The sequence below is a fragment of the Mastomys coucha genome, unplaced genomic scaffold (assembly GCF_008632895.1).
Source record: "Mastomys coucha isolate ucsf_1 unplaced genomic scaffold, UCSF_Mcou_1 pScaffold22, whole genome shotgun sequence".
In the NCBI taxonomy this organism is placed as follows: domain Eukaryota; kingdom Metazoa; phylum Chordata; class Mammalia; order Rodentia; family Muridae; genus Mastomys; species Mastomys coucha.
The window spans coordinates 196,977,325-196,994,259 of record NW_022196905.1 but is presented as its reverse complement, the minus strand read 5'-3'; positions in this window follow the sequence as shown (position 1 = coordinate 196,994,259).

Sequence of the window (16,935 nt, the reverse complement as noted above, 5' to 3'; positions counted from 1 at the left end):
ATGAATGAAGCTAAAGCCACAGACAAAGTGCCAACCAAAAACTCTAAATGTTAGAACTTGAAATTAGATAGACTTCTGGGTGTAACCTTAGGACATACTGGTTGGATATAGGATTTTACAAATGAAAGATGAACAATCAGGGGAGATGGGTTGGGTAATGGGTCTGAAGGCAGTTTCCCTTAGGAGAGAGAGAAAGAAAGGGTGACTTGACAGTGTTTCCTCTTTCAAACTCACAATCAGATGTCCTTAAGGTGATTGTCAGCCTCTTCCAATCACAGGAGTGGAAAAGAACTGGCGTCCATGGAAATGTTCTTTCAATCTCACACAGACTGTTTGGAGTAGGCCTTACAAATTTTACAGATGTGGAAACTGAGGTACAGGGAATGTCAGCTGTCACTTACCGAGTCTCAAGGTGAGGATGCGCTCCAGTTGGCCCTGAATCTCAGCACTTTGTCCAGGAATGCATATTTTTCAGCTATACTTGCTCTCTTGCACCTTCAATAGTTTTAGAAACTTGTATTTTCTTCAATCTTTTAAAGTATCATTTTATTCTTTGAAAAAAATGAGGAGGCAAGGCTGAAAAAAAATCTCTAAAAATTTCCTTTAACTTTCATATTCTCTACTACGCTTTCAAGTTTATTATAGAACTGTCTGGGTGGGTTTAGTTTAAACCCTCAGGCGGAGGATAAATTGGAATAATATTATACACAACTTAAAATATTATTTTGATGAACAGTTATAGTAGGTAACTGTAACCCAAGTCTGCGATCAGTGTGGAAAACTTAACAGTTTAAAAAGTAACAGAGCGATGGAATTTTGCTAATGCGTCCAAAAAGGAAATGTGATTTCACATGTGTATTGTATGCATGTTTATGAATGCAATCATAGAGTCTGGAGCCTAGGTAGGAAATTCTGATGCAAATCAGTGAACTGAAATATAAAAATAAAACATTGTACGACAAGTTCTAAAGGGGAGCAATGCTGTTGCCTTTAATGAAACCACGTGGGAATATAAATGCGATTTGTAAGTGGCTGAGAGGTTCTGAGTTTCCCTGGTGAAATTCATATATCACAAAATGAAAGTTGGCTGGCTATAATTGGAGGGGCAGCATGCTCGGTATACCTCCACGAGATGCCAGAATTGTGATCACCATCAGTAAATTTTGCGTTTACTTCGTATGAGGAATATGTAGACTCTTGTTTATGATTTTTAAAAAAGAAATTAGTTGGAGCAAAGATTTAGAATTATAATCCCAGTTAAGGATAGAAGATGTGATTTAGGTAACAAATTCATGAGTGTGTGTGTGTGTGTGTGTGTGTGTGTGTGTGATTGCTTGTTTCCACCAAAAGTGCTTTTTAGTGGTTTGGTTTCAAAGAGTTCATTGTATGTTTAAATATACCAAGGACAATCTGGAATAGTGTTTTTGATTGACTCTCCCTCCACCCCAATTAACTTGAGTTCACAAACCTCCAAAAATGGCTTCATATCAATGTGACTTCTAATTATGGAATAAAAAGTTCACAACAGTTAAACTTTTATGTCAAATTAATTTGGTAGTTGGCTAGTGACAAACATCTATATTTTTAAACCTCGATTAAAATTTTACTTTGGTGCTGAGGTGTATGCTTGTAATCTCAGCACTTTGGAGGTTGAGCAACAAGAATTTAAGGCTAACATTGATTTCATATCAATTTCAAGGTCAGCATGGGCTACATGACACCCTGTCTCCAAAAAAAAAAAGCCTAAATCCAACCTTCCACTCATCCCCCTACCAACCAATCAACCAAATAACAAAGACAAATAAATTCCAGCTGATGAACTTGAACCTCTGCCTCTCCTTCAATAAACAAAACTACATTATTTGACTATTAATACTTGATGCTGATGAGTTTTAAAAACCCAATGAAGGCTAAGGAGAAAAATTAAATGTACATGTGACTTGATATGTAACAAAATCTTAAGTACTATGCCTGGTACATGACCATACAGATGTGTGTGTGTGTGTGTGTGTGTGTGTGTGTGTGTATGTGTGCACATGTGTGCATGTATGTGTGGTATGTATGTGTGGTGTGTATATGTGGTATGTGTGTGCATGTGGTGTGTGTGTATATGTGTGTGATGTATGAGTGTGTGATGTGTGTGTATGTGTGTGTACATACATGTGTTGTATTTGTGTTATCAGAAAAGTGAAGTTTCATTTATTTGCTGCTTATTTTGAGAACAGTGACCTAGACCTCTTGTGAAATATCCTCCTGCAATTTCTCCTCCTATAAATAACTGGCTTTGAGGCTGGTGGCTTGTAATCAGTGAATTATGATTGCTGACTGGGGCTCCATTATCAACCGCAGCATTGATGGGGCATTTAGTCCTCATAGCATTCCTGTGAAGTAAGAATTATAATTACTTTCCTCTACTCCCGAGCATACCAACACCCAGGGAGTTTAGGCCACTTGCAAAAAAAAATACCATTAAACAATGTGGGAGTAACAGACATTTATTTTGTTTTGTTATGCTCTGGACATTGTGTTGATTTTGATGAATAAACAGAAGACACTCTATGTTTTTAACTCTTGTATAATTTACTGGAGAAGGGAGATGAGTTGGGCAACCACTGCAGAAAGGTTAAGAACTAGTGTACCAGCGTCAACAATGATGTCTTAAAGATCTAGGACATATTCAGAGGAGGTTGAGAAAAACTATGGCAGGCAGTAAGTAACAAGGCTGAGAGGTCTTTCTTGTGTGTCCCTTTCTGTGCACCTAGACGGCTTGCCTCATCCTTTTAGTTCTTCAAGGCTATAGTTCTTTGTAGGCAGATTATAGTTTACCAATGCACCACTTGTGGAGCTACTACTTACTCTCTCTTGCTCATGTGGAGACAGAATAAACTGGACACTTATTCTTGGAGCTGTGCTTAGCAGGGTACTTATTTATAATGTCAAAATATATGGTTTCAAATTTATAAGTTGAGCATTCTGTGTCCTTTCCAGCTGCATGGAATTGATGGCATGACGTTTATAGAATGCATTTGTCCTACCTCACGGAATTTTCACACCCTGCATTCTCAGCCTATGATGCTGGTTCTGAGACATATACAAGATATCAGCCTCTCTGTGCCAGGTCTTCCTAATGTTCATTTCCACCCTTAAGCTAGTTATGGCCCCACCATGAACAGCTTCATTGGGATCACACAAATACTCTTGTTGTCAAGTATATTTGATGTGTGTCTTACCACTTTGAGGGTAAAGTGCAGCCCTCTTAGCAATGCCTTCTTGGCCCCTCTGCCTGAACAGCTCTGCTCTCCTCACTCATCAGCCTTGGTCTTTCCATTCTGCTGCATTTTGTTTTAAGCAACTCAGCATGTGACATCTTGATTGTTCATTGCCAGTTTTTTTTTTTTGGAATACGCATTTATGAAAAAGGGGCATGGTCTATTTTGTCCACTATTTCAGCACTTAGCCAAATTCAGTTGAAGAAAAAGAAAAGTGAAGCAATGTATCTGCTGCTTAACACTTTGTTTGCATTTGCATGTATTTGGGCATGTATGCATGTCCTCAGGTATGTGGATATTGGTGGATATTTTATACATACATGCATACATATATGTGTGTGCTTAGTACCTCTTGAACACACTTCATATGTTTAGGGAGAATGTTCTGCCTTGTGATTTTAGCCCCTAAAAGAAAGCACTTTATAAACTTGATTACAAATCTCACCTTATAGATACTGCACAAATCAGATAGTATCTACATGTCCTCTGGTTCAGAACATGAAAACCTCTGGAAGTATGGTCAGGAGGGACCCATGTATCATACATACATGTGTCTATGTATGTGTGTATAAATGTATATGTGCATATATATGCATGTGCATATACATGTGTATGCATGCCTATGTATCTGTATGTATGTATATATGTGTGTGTATATATATATATGTATATATGTGTATACACACACAGACACACAGACACACACATAATTGCAAGTGGGTATGTTGGTCATTAGTGGTCAGTGTCTTAGTGGCTACTGCCTGGAGCTTGTAGTTCAAGCTGCAATGTGTATGCCTAATGCTATTGGCAGTGGATTCTCCATGAAACAGATGTGTATTTGTGGATCATACCTGGCTTTATAGTTTGAAAGTTCTATTTTCTCTTGTTCCCAAGAAGTTTGCAAACTATATAAGTTACTGAAAAATCCAATTCATTCTTCATTGAAATTAGCTCAAGTGGATTCTGTGGTCTGTTAGTGATAATCCTAAACAGTTAACTACTGGTAACAGTTTAAAAAAAGCCTTCAAAAGTGTGAAAAAATAAATTTTATTGTTTAAGCTGTAGCCTTATTTGATTCATATACATGTCCTCTAATTTCTGGATCTGGAGGCTGTCAATCATAAACTAGGGAGTTATGCCCAATAGTTGTATATGATGTTTAAAGGGCCCCTTCCAATATTAAATACTCCATTTTATTTTGGAATTTTGGAATATCAAAACTAAATGGAATACAAAAAACATGACATTGAGTTTTACATTTTTGGCTGATTGAAAATTGAACATTTTGATTGCAAATTTTATTTTTATAAAATGCTTTATAATATGTAATTATATTTTGAAACATTCACATATTTCCTTTTAGTTTAAAAAATTTATGGGAAAAGATAATAGATATGAAAATTAATTTTAAGCTAGTCATTATATTTATTGTTTCTTTTTTTTCATGTTGGGTATTTTTTTATATAGATATTTTCTTTATTTACATTTCAAATGATATCTCCTCTCCTGGTTACCCCTCCAAAAACAAAAACAAAGACAAAACCAAAACAAAAAAACAAACCCTGTTTCCTCCCTTCCCCCCCATGTTCACCAACCCACACTCTCCCACTTCCTGGCCCTGGCATTCTCCTACACTTGGGCATAGACCCTTCATAGGACCAAGGGCCTCTCCTCCCATTGATGATCGACTAGGCCATCCTCTGCTATACAAATGCTGCTGGAACCATTAGTCCCATCAGGTGTACTTGTTGGTTGGTGGTTTCGTCCCTGGGAGCTCTGAGGGTACTAGTTAGTTCATATTGTTGTTTGTCCTAAGGGGCTGCGAATCCCTTCAGCTCCTTGGATCCTTTCTCTAACTCCTTCATTGGAGAACCTGTGCTCAGTCCAATGGATGGCTGTGAGCCTCTACTTCTGTATTAGTCGGGGACTGGTAGAGCCTCTCAGGAGACAGCTATATCAGGCTCCTGCTAGCCAGCACTTGCTGACATCCACAATAGTGTCTGGGTTTGATGATTGAATATGGAAAGGATTCCCAGGTGGAACAGTCTCCGGATTGTCCTTCTTTCAGTCTCTGCTCCATAGTTTGTCTCTGCAGCTCCTTCCATGGGTATTTTGTTTCCCCTTCTAAGAAGGAACAAAGTACCCACACTTTGTTCTTCCTTTTTCTTGAGTTTGTTATGGTTTGTGGTTTGTACTTTGTGTATTCCAATCTTCTGGACTAATAACCATTTATCAGAGTGCATACCATGTGTGTTCTTTTGTCAGTGAGTTACCTCACTCAGGATGATATTCTCCAGATCCATCCATTTCCCTAAGAATTTCATAAATTCATTGTTTTTAATAGCCGAGTCATACTCTATTGCGTAGATGTACCACATTTTCTGTATCCATTCCTTACATCTGTGTTGTTTGCAGTTTCGGGCTATTATAAATAAGGCTGCTATGAACATAGTGGCATATGTGTCCTTGTTACATGTTGGAGCATCTTCTGGGTATATGCCCAGGAGTGGTATAGCTGGGTCCTCTGGTAGTACTATGTCCAGTTTCCTAAGGAACCACCAAACTGATTTCCAGAGTGGTTGTACTAGCTTGCAATTCCAACAGCAATGAAGGAGTGGTATTGTTTCTTGAGTTAGCTCACGCTAACCTGGAACTTACTATGTTGCTAAGGATGACCATAAACTTCTGATCTTTCACTTTTACCTCCTCCCATGTGCCAGGGTCACAGGCTTATGCTACTGCTTTACATGTATGTGGTGCTTTGTTTAAACAAAGGGCTTTATGCATAAAAGGCCAACTGAGCATCATCCCCAGTCAAGTGAAGTAGTGTTAGACTGCAAACTGAATATCTCTTCTTGCAAGTGATTGGGATCAAAGTGCTATGAGAGTGTGGTTTCTTTTGGGTTTTGGAATATTTGTATATGTCTAATGAGATATCATTGTGATGAGACCAATCATAAAAGTAGATTTATTTATATTTTGCATGTAGTTTGTATAGTGAATCCTGAAAATAATTTTGTTCTCCTATACTGATTATAATCTATCTCATAAAGTCATGTGGATTTTTCCTTTATGGAGTCATCAGTAGAAGAAAACTTATAAATTTTTCCAGACTTTCAGGTTAGAGAGCTCAACCTGTATTTGCATTAATTAATTAATTATTATTTTACTCTTAGAAAACAGTGTTTTCTTATTTTATTTGGACGAGAAATCAGATGTTATTATCTGCAGATAAAATGTGGTCTGTCATTGATGCTACGGATATTTTCATCAGGATCTGTGTCTGTCTGCATTTGTATGATTAGTCTTAATACTAGTTTTACGTCACAATGTTAGAGTTGCAGACTACCTGGTTCTTTTTTTCTTCTTTTTCTTCTTTTTTTTTATTAGATATTTTCTTTATTTACATGCCATATGATTTCTCCTTTCCCAGTTTCCCCTCAAAAAAAATACACAGACCCAAAACAAAACAAAACAAAAAACAACAAGAACAAACCCCTGTTGCCTCCCCCCTCCCCCTGCTTGCCACCCGCCCTCTCCCACTTATTGGCTCTGGCATTCCCCTACACTGGGGCACAGAACCTTCACCAAGGGCCTCTCCTCCCATTGATGATTGACTTTGTAATCCTCTACTATGCACATGCTGCCAGAACAATCAGTCCCACCATGTGCAGTCCTTGGTTGGTGGTTGAGTACCTGGGAGCTCTGAGGGTACTACTTAGTTCATATTGTTCATCCTAAGGGGCTGCAAACCCTTCAGCTCCTTTGGTCCTTTCTCTAACTCCTTCCTTGGCTACCCTGTACTCAATTCAATGGATGGCTGTGAGCCTCTACTTCTGTATTAGAGCCTCGAGCACATAGGCACAGGAGAAAATTTCCTGAACAGAATACCAATAACTTATGCTCTAAGATCAAGAATTGACAAATGGGACCTCATAAAGTTGCAAAGCTTCTGTAAGGCAAAAGACAATGTCAATAGGACAAAACGGCAACCAACAAATTGGGAAAAGATCTTTACCAATCCTATATCTGATAGAGGGCTAATATCAAATGTATACAAAGAACTCAAGAAGTTAGACTCCAGAGAACCAAATAACCCTATTAAAAAATGAGGTACAGAGCTAAACAAAGAATTCTCAACTGATGAATATCGAATGGCTGAGAAGCACCTAAAGAAATGTTCAACATCCTTAGTCATCAGGGAAATGCAAATCAAAACAACCCTGAGATTCCACCTCACACCGGTCAGATTGGCTAAGATAAAAACTCAGGTGACAGAAGATGCTGGAGAGGTTGTGGAGAAAGAGGAACACTCCTTCATTGCTGGTGGGATTGCAAGCTGATAGAACCACTCTGGAAATCAGTTTGGTGGTTACTCTGGAAATTGGACCTAGTTCTAACAGAGGACCCAGCTGTACCACTCCTGGGCATTATACCCAGAAGATGCTCCAACATGTAACAAGGACACATGCTCCACCATGTTCATTGCAGCCTTATTTATAACAGCTAGAAACTAGAAACAACCCAGATGTCCCTCAACAGAGGAATGGATACAGATATTGTGGTACATCTACACAATGGATTACTACTCAGCTATTGAAAATAATGAATTTATGAAATTCTTAAGGAAATGGATGGATCTGGAGAATATCATCCTGAGTGAGGTAACCCAATCACAAAAGAACACACATGGTATGCACTCTCTGATAAGTGGTTATTAGCCCAGAAGTTCGGAATACAGGAAGAACAACCCACAAACCACAAGAAACTCAAGAAGAAGGAAGACCAAACTGTGGACATTTCATTCCTTTTTAAAAGGGGGAACAAAATACACACAGAAGGAGTTGCAGAGACTAACTATGGATCAGAGACTGAAGGAAGGGCAATCCAGCCTGATATAACTGTCTCCTGAGAGGCTCTGACTACCTGGTTCTTAATGCTGGAAATAACTCTTGGTCTTTTAAAGTTTGTTCATTCCAGCTTCAGATTATCAAGAATGTTTTCAATTTGAAATTACAATAAAAACATAAAAGTTCAAAATTCGAAGTAAAAAAAAAAAAGCCAAAAAACCTCAGGGTTATTTGGTCCTTTGGAGTCTAATTTCTTGAGTTCTTTGTATATATTGGATGTTAGTCCTCTATCTGATATAGGATTGGTAAAGATCTTTTCCCAATCTATTGGTTGCCATTTTGTCCTATTGACAGTCTCCTTTGCCTTACAGAAGCCTTGCAATTTTATAAGGTCCCATTTGTCAATTCTTGATCTTAGAGCATAAGCTATTAGTGTTCTATTCAAGACATTTTCCCCTGTGCCTATGTGCTTGAGGCTCTTCCCTCACTTTCTTTTCTATTAGTTTCAGTGTATCTGGTTTTATGTGGAGGTCCTTGATTCACTTGGACTTGAGCTTTGTACAAGGAGATAAGAATGGATTGATTTGCATTCTTCTACTTGCTGACTGCCAATTGAGCCAGCACCATTTGTTGAAAATGCTATCTTTTTTTTCTACTGGATGGTTTTAGCTCCTTTGTCAAAGATCAAGTGACCATAGGTGTGTGGGTTCATTTCTGGGTCTTCAATTCTATTCCATTGATCTCCCTGCCTGTAACTGTATCAATGCCATGCAGTTTATTTTTTTTAATCATGATTGCTCTGTAGTACAGCTTCAATCCTTCTTAAATGGGGGAACTAAAGACCCATGGAAGGAGTTGCAAAGACAAACTATGGAGCAGAGACTCAAGGAAGGACAATCCAGACACTGCCCTACCTGGGGATCCATCCCATATTCAGTCACCAAACTCAGACACTATTGTGGATGGCAGCAAGTGTTGGCTGACAGGAACCTGATATAGCTGTCTCCTGAGAGGTCTGCCAGTGCCTGACTAATACAGAAGTAGAAGCTCACAGCCATCCATTGGACTGAGCACAGGGTCCCCAATGAAGGAGCTAGAGAAAGGACCCAAGGAGCTGAAGGGGTTTGCAGCCCCTTAGGACAAACAACAATATGAACTAACTAGTACCCTCAGAGCTCCCAGGGACTAAACCACCAACCAAAGAGTACACATGGTGGGATTCATGACTCCAGCTGCATATGTAGCAGAGGATCGCCTAGTTGGTCATCAATGGGAGGAGAGGCCTTTGGTCCTGTGAAGGCTCTATGCCTCAGTGTAGGGGAATGACAGGGCCAGGAAGTGGGAGAGTGTGGGTTGGTGAGCAGGGGAAGGGGGGTAAGGTATAGGGGTTTTTTTTTGGAGGGGAAACCAGGAAAGGGGCTATCGTTTGAAATGTAAATAAAGAAAATAATCTAATAAAAATAATTTTTAAAAAGCTAAAAAAACCAGAAAGAAATGTTGAGATGAATGTCTCAAACGTAAACAGCTGGAAGCTGGGAAAGTTAGCAAAAGCCACAGAAAACTTACAAGCAGGGTGTTACAAACTCTGTATTCAAATGAAAGGTGAGCAAGGAAGTTATTCTCATCAAATTCACAGTGGAACTGCTCAGATCAGATCTGTGATCTCAAATTTTCTGTGAAAGGAAACTGTCGCCAACACTAAAGTGACAAAAACGGAAGTTTTGGACGATTGTTCATATCAAATTCCTGATTCAGAGGCAGCAAACGTATCTTTGACCCACTCATTAGATGCTGAGGAGAACTGTGTTCATAAAATCTGAAAGTTGGCTGCAAGAGGCCAAAGTCTTTGGAGCTCTCTTCCGTTTATTGGATGATGGTTTTGGAAAATGGCTGTCATATCCGGACATGACTGAGGTTGTTTCTAACAAGTCACCACCATCTGATTCAAAGCAGTGATTGCAATTTTCCATGGGATGAACCTGGCAGAGAATTCATATTTCATTTTAAGCACTATTCTTCAAAATTCTTATAGAGGATGTTATAGTCTAATTTCAAAGATAAAGCGACTTGTTCCTATTGCTATGCTGGTATGTATTTTCCAACCAGTGTTCATGATTGCTTTTGGCAAGTGGCGATATTCATAACTGTAAACACATTCTTGGTAGAATCACATGGAATGAGGCTAGATGTGGTGGTACACTCCTACAACTTCAAGACCGAGGCAGGGGGATTGCAATCTCTAGAGCAGCCTGGGATAAGTAAGAAAACCCTGTGTCAAAGCAAATAAGCAAACAATGAAAAATGTCATAAGTGCCAAAGGAACAAAATAAATTTAAGTGCTGAAAAATTCAAGTAACAAATAATTGGTGTTTTGAAAAAAAAAAGAGGTAAATATGGGAAAAATATAGAGTGTTTTATATAATGAACTGAAAGATAATGACTAATATTTACCAAAGACCATAAGGGCTTTTAAAGTACTAATGTGTACAGAGAAGTTGAAAAAGAATTAGCTGTAGTATAAATTATTCCAAACTTGTTGATGGCCTTGTAATATATTTAAAATAAGGAAAATATAGTTTCTCTCTTGAATTAAGAATTCAAATTTCAACTTTTTAAAAATAAGAAGGTGGATATAAGTATTTTGCTTGACTGGGCTTCAAAATATTGAGAAGTTTCTCAAATAATAATTAAAAAATTGTAGAAAATAAATTATTAATTCACATGTGAATGTGAGCTATCTATTTTGTTTACTACCAATAGTCATAGTGAAAGATAATGACAATGGTTTTTTAAAAAAAGAGAAGATGCGGGCTGGTGAGATGGCTCAGCAGGTAAGATCATTGACTGCTCTTCGGAAGGTTCAGATCCCAGCAACCACATGGTGGCTCACAACCACCCATAATAAAATCTGACACCCTCTTCTGGTGTGGCTGAAGACAGCTACAGTGTACTCACTTATAATAAAAAATAAATCTAAAAAAAAAAAAAGAGATGATGCTTAGCAATAATTTTAAAATCTTTGAATGAAAAAAACTTTTCTTTGTCTCAAGAAATTACAGGTGAGATATGTAACCAGTTAGACATTTCATTAAGAAGAGAATCACAAGAAATGGAGACATTTCCTTAGTTCTTGTGCAGATGATGTTCTACAGCGGTGATTCTCAACCTTCCTGAGGTTGCAATCCTTTAATACAGTTCCTCGTGCTGTGGAGATTCCCAACCATAACATTATTTTCAAAGCTACTTCATAACTGTAATTTTGCTACTGTTGTGATCATAATGTAAATATCTGATACTCAGGATATCTGATATGCGACCCCTGGGAAAGGTTTGAAGGACTCTCAGGAGGTGGCAATCCAGAGGCTGAGAAACACTGTGCTACACACTGTCGAAAGTGTTTTCTAGATGCTTTAAGAACTCATAAAATCCAAGAGATTTATGTGCATGATTTAACACTTTCATGATATTTTGGGGATAATTTGTCATGTGCATCTCCATTTTATTATTTGAACACCATATGCTAATTTCCCATTTTGACCCTCACGCTTTGTTATCCAATCTAAATGTTTTAAGTAGTTGCTATTGTCTCAGTAAGATGCTTCTCCAAATTAGAAGGAAAAAAGTCTATTTAAGAATTTCCTGATTTGGCTGTCATTACTGTATAAAAACCTGAATAGTGACAATAAATATTCAACTTATAGACATTTTGTGAGATTCACATGCATTCAAAAATTAATCATGCTAAGTTTTTTCTGTCTTCTCTCACCCACACATTGCTGGGCCCTAAAGAGTGCTTCCACATATGCACAATAAAAGTTACTGTTTTCTTTGATAGTTTGTCAGACTTTAAGCAGGAACAAAGCATAGCTTTCAGTTTGGAAGGCAGATCAGAAGAGAACGTTATTTTTGAATTTATCAGTGTGTTAAGTTTATGTAAAACTTAGGGATTTAGATATGGGTGTCTTCATTTGTGTTCAGCAAAAACAGTGACTAGTAATACTAGTAATCTAGTATTATTAGTAGTTACTAGTGATCTAGCAATTCTAGTATCTAGGATAGCAGTAATCCCTGGTTGACATAAAGCATGGGAGGGTATTGGTTCCAGGGTTATGTCTTCTTCATAGCTTTCTCTTTCCTAATAGTAGCTGTCATATAGGTAAGTGATGTAGGAGGCAGGAATATTGCTGTCACTCCAACTACTCAGTAGTTTTTTCCTGATTTCTTGCCTTCAGCTTTCTTGAGGGGAGAGAATGTTTTGCTTTTGAATGAACCTGCAGAAATCAGCTTCCTCTCCTGTTCAAAAATCCAAAGAAATTGGCTCTTGTCTTTTTCCCAACTTGCTTCCAGGGAGAGGAAATATCATAGCATCTAGAAGAATTATTAGTTTGCCACAGTCTAGACCTATTAAACAGAACAATTGATTGCAACTATTATTTTAAGCACTTATTCTATATGGTATATGCCAAAGTTGTTAAAAATCATGATGCCTGGTACTGCCAATGTGGTAAGTTGGATTATTTTTTAATGTATATTTGTGTGAATTTGTACTTTTTGACACAAATAATAAATGGTGTTCCACGGGAACTTTCTCTGCCTTTGTCCAATGTTGTAAAAAAGAAAGTCAAACTGCATGTAACTGGCAATCATTAGCGTAGTGAAAGAGGCAGGCACCAACTACATTTTTTCATAAAGAGGCAAGTTATTTTTTTACTTCTGTCACTATTGTCTAATCAGCAGTACCTGCTTTAAACAAGACAGGATCTTTATTCATAAACTTTAAATTCATGCCATAGCATGTTCTCTATTAATTCATATTTTTCTTAGCCTACCATTACTCCTTGAACTCATACAGGTTGTCTTTACATGCTAAGTGTCATTGAAAACTGAACAAATGCCTATGCCCCCTAATTTTTAGTGCTTACAAATAATTGAATAGACATGTTCTTATCATTCATTTGGTACCTGGCTAATTTGTTTCCCTTTAGTTAGCTCGACGAATGCCACAAATGTCAGCTTGGCTGGGCCTTTTGAAATAAATCCCACATGGAGATGAAAACACCCTGTGCACGACTTGCTAAAGATATTTAGAATGTGTTTCTCACAAGATTAAAGTGGAAAGTCCAAAGTAACTGATCTATCCCAGCAATAGTGTTCAGTGAGGCTTTGTTATATAGACCATTTCCTTGTATATGACATTCATTAAAACAGAAAAGGCCTTATGGAAAGGCTCATAAGGTGACGTTTTCCTCCATATAATATTTTCTATGTGTAATGTTCAAAAGTGAAGTATCCTGGAAAGCATTACAAAGGATTTCTCTTGTAGATCTGTGCTCATTTAAAATTTATTTTGGATTGTTCTTTGGCCAATGTTTCACAATTTACATTTGTGCATGAAGGTCCACAAGCATGTATTTTTTTATCCTGACCCCACTTCGGTCATGTTTGACCAGTTTTGTCTGGTGCTATGCATCTAATTTGCTGTTTTCTGCAACTAATAGGATAGTAAGAAAGGATCTGAATAGGAGAAACTTGTTTATAAATGAAAGTGGCTCTCTCTAACTCAGAGAATAACTTTTCCCACCGGAAGTTACTTTTGTACTGTGTCCTGTAGGCAAAGCTTCCAGTTGGAAAGAAAGACATCTGATTTACAGTGCTATGGCATAATTTATCAATATTTGTCATTCTGGTGGATAACTCCTCTATGTGATGCAAACTGTTTTCTCTCTCTGTCTTCATGGCAGGTTTCAAGTGTATAACCTATGGGTATTGATGCCCAACAATATTTGTGCAGGGGTAATCTCCTTTCTCTTACTATTTAAAGGAAACGTTCAAACTTCCTTTTTGGTGATTCCCTTATTCATTTATTCAATGACTTTTTTCCTTTATTTAAGAACATTTCATTTTATGTATTCTTTATACGTAGTACTATGTTACACAAGAACATTTTTATTCATTTATACATTGTTTATTGAGCATATCTCCCCATGTCCCCTTCTTCTTCTCCACTAGTTCCTTTTGTTCCCTTAGACAGTTTCACTTTTGTTTTCATGTCATATATAAACACATATACACATAGATACACATATGGCTTCATGCAACTATATAAAAATCCAGGAACCACACATTTAGAAAGTCCATGCCTCTATGAAGAATTGAGTTCGAGCTATAGAAAGGACCAAAGGAGCTGAAGGGTTTGCAGCCCCTTAGCATGAACAACAATATGAACTAACTAGTACCCTCAGAGCTCCCAGGGATTAAACCACCAACCAAATAGTACACATGGTGGGATTCATGGCTCTAGCTACATATGTAGCAGAGGATGGCCTAGTCGGTCATCAATGGGAGGAGAGGCCCTTGGTCCTGTGAAGGCTCTATGTCCCAGTGTAGGGGAATGCCAGGGCCAGTAAGGAGAAGGGAGTGGAGTGGTGAGCAGGGGGAAGGGTGAAGGAACAGGGGTTTGTTTTAGTTTTTGTTTTTTTAATTTAATTTTATTTCTTTTTCTTTTTTTTTTTTTGGGAGGGGAACCTGGGAAAGGAGATATTGTAAATAAAGAAAACATCTAATAAAAAAAATAGAAAAAAAAAGAATTGAGTTTGAATTTTGATGAGGATTGCATTGAATCTGTAGATTGCTTTCTGCAAGATGGTCATTTTTACTATATTAATCCTGCCAATCCATGAGCATGGGAGATCTTTACATCTTCTGAGATCTTCAATTTCTTTTTTCAGAGACTTGAAGTTCTTGTCATACAGATCTTTCATTGGCTTGGCTAGAGTCACATCAAGATATTTTATATTTGTTTGTGACTATAGTGAAGGGTGTTGCTTTCCTAATTTCTTTCTCAGCCTTTTTATCTTTTCAGTAGAGGAAGGCTAGTGATTTGTTTGAGTTAATTTTATATCCAGCCACTTTGCTGAAGGTTTTTTTTTGTTTGTTTTTTTTGTTTTTTTGTTTTTTTTTTTTATCAGGTTTAGGATTTCTCTGGTGGAATTTTTGGACTCACTTAAGTATACTCTCATATCATCTGAAAATAGTGTGATATTTTGACTTCTTCCTTTCCAATTTGTATCCCTTTGACCTCCTTTTGTTGTCTAATTGCTCTCGCTAGAACTTCAAGTGCTATGTTAAATAGACAGGAGCCTGATATAGCTGTCTCCTGAGAGGCTTTGCCAGAGCCTGAAAAATACAGAGGTGGATGCTTACAGCCAACCATTGGACTGAGCAAAAGCTCCCTCCACCCCAATGAAAGAGTGAGAAAAAGGAAAGAAGGAGCTGAATGAGTTTGCAACTCCATAGAAAGAACAATATCAACCAACCAGATCCCCACTCCCAGAGCTACCAGGGACTAAACCACCAACCAAGGAGTGAGTACAAATGGAGGAACCCATGGCTACAGCAGCAAATGTTGCAGGAGATGGCTTTGTCCATCAATGGGAGGGAAGGCCCTTGGTCTTGTGAGTGCTCAATTCCCTAGTGTAGAGGAATTCGAGGGTAGGGAGGCAGGAGTGGGTGGGTGGGTGGGGGAACACCCTCATAGAAGTAGGGGGAGGAGGGATGATATAGGGATTTTCTAGGGGGGAAATCAGGAAAGGGGATAACTTTTGAAAGGTAAATAAAGAAAATATCCAATAAATTAAAAAGAAAAAAAGGAAAAAAAGAAAAAGAAAGAATGTCCTTGCCTCTAAATCCAACATTTTCCTCTAACAGTTTCAGACCTTTTCAGTTTTTAAATTAGAGTCTTTTTGAAAGAGAAGACAGTTTTGGTGTGAGTCTTGTCTGCATGTAGTAGGAATGCTAGGCATAGGATAGCAGTTTCCTCATTTGTCTGGGCAGACATATAATAGGGGCTTGCATTAGACAATGATGAAGGTTAACATCATTGAAAGGGCAAGTTACTTTAAAAATGAACTGCAGGGACAGTTATCAAAGAAAACTTATGGGGCCACATTAAGTTTTAGCACAGGGTTCTCAACCTGTGGATCGTGACTTCTGGGGGTTGCATATCATGTTGTGACTCATGGCAGTAGTAAAATTAGAGTTATGAACAAGCAACAAAGTAATTTTATGGTTGGGCAGGTCACTACAAACTTGAGGTTTATTAAAGAGACTCAGCATTAGGAAGGTTGAGAACCATTGCTTTTGAGGGTGGACATGTGCATGACATTTAATTTGAAACTTAGAGGAAGATTAATAGAAAGCTGTGAAGATTCTTAGAGGAAAAAACACTTGTAAAGGCTCAGAGGCCAGGAAGAATATGTTGTAGTTGAAAGAGAAAGTCAAGGTTGAAAGGGGAGAGGAGAAAACATGATGCCAGATTCTACTACCTTTCCGCAGTTTCGGATCAAAGGGATTATTTTTAAAGTTAACTAAGGTAAACCATAATAAAGGACACATCTGCTCAGCAAATTATCAACCGTACTGGTTTTATGTTGAACCATACATCTCTGCACTCAGAGTTGGTTGCCTACAGCCCTTGCCAGGTGTTAGATCCAGATTTGCTCAAGGCAAGTCCAGTTTTTTTTTCTTTTTAGTTTTAAAAACTTTATTTGATTTTGACACTTTTTTTTTATCTTTGGATCTTGCTATTTCTCTTTATTCAGTTTTAAGGATGATTTTTTTTATTAGATATTTTCTTTATTTACATGTAAATTTCTCCTTTCACAGTTTCCCCTCCAAAAAACAAAGAAACAAACAAAAATAACAAAAACAAACCCCTGTTGCCTCCCTCCTCCCCACGCCTGCCTCCCCACCCTCTCTTACTTATTGGCCCTGGCATTCCCCTACACTGGGGCACAGAACCTTCACAGGGCCGAGGT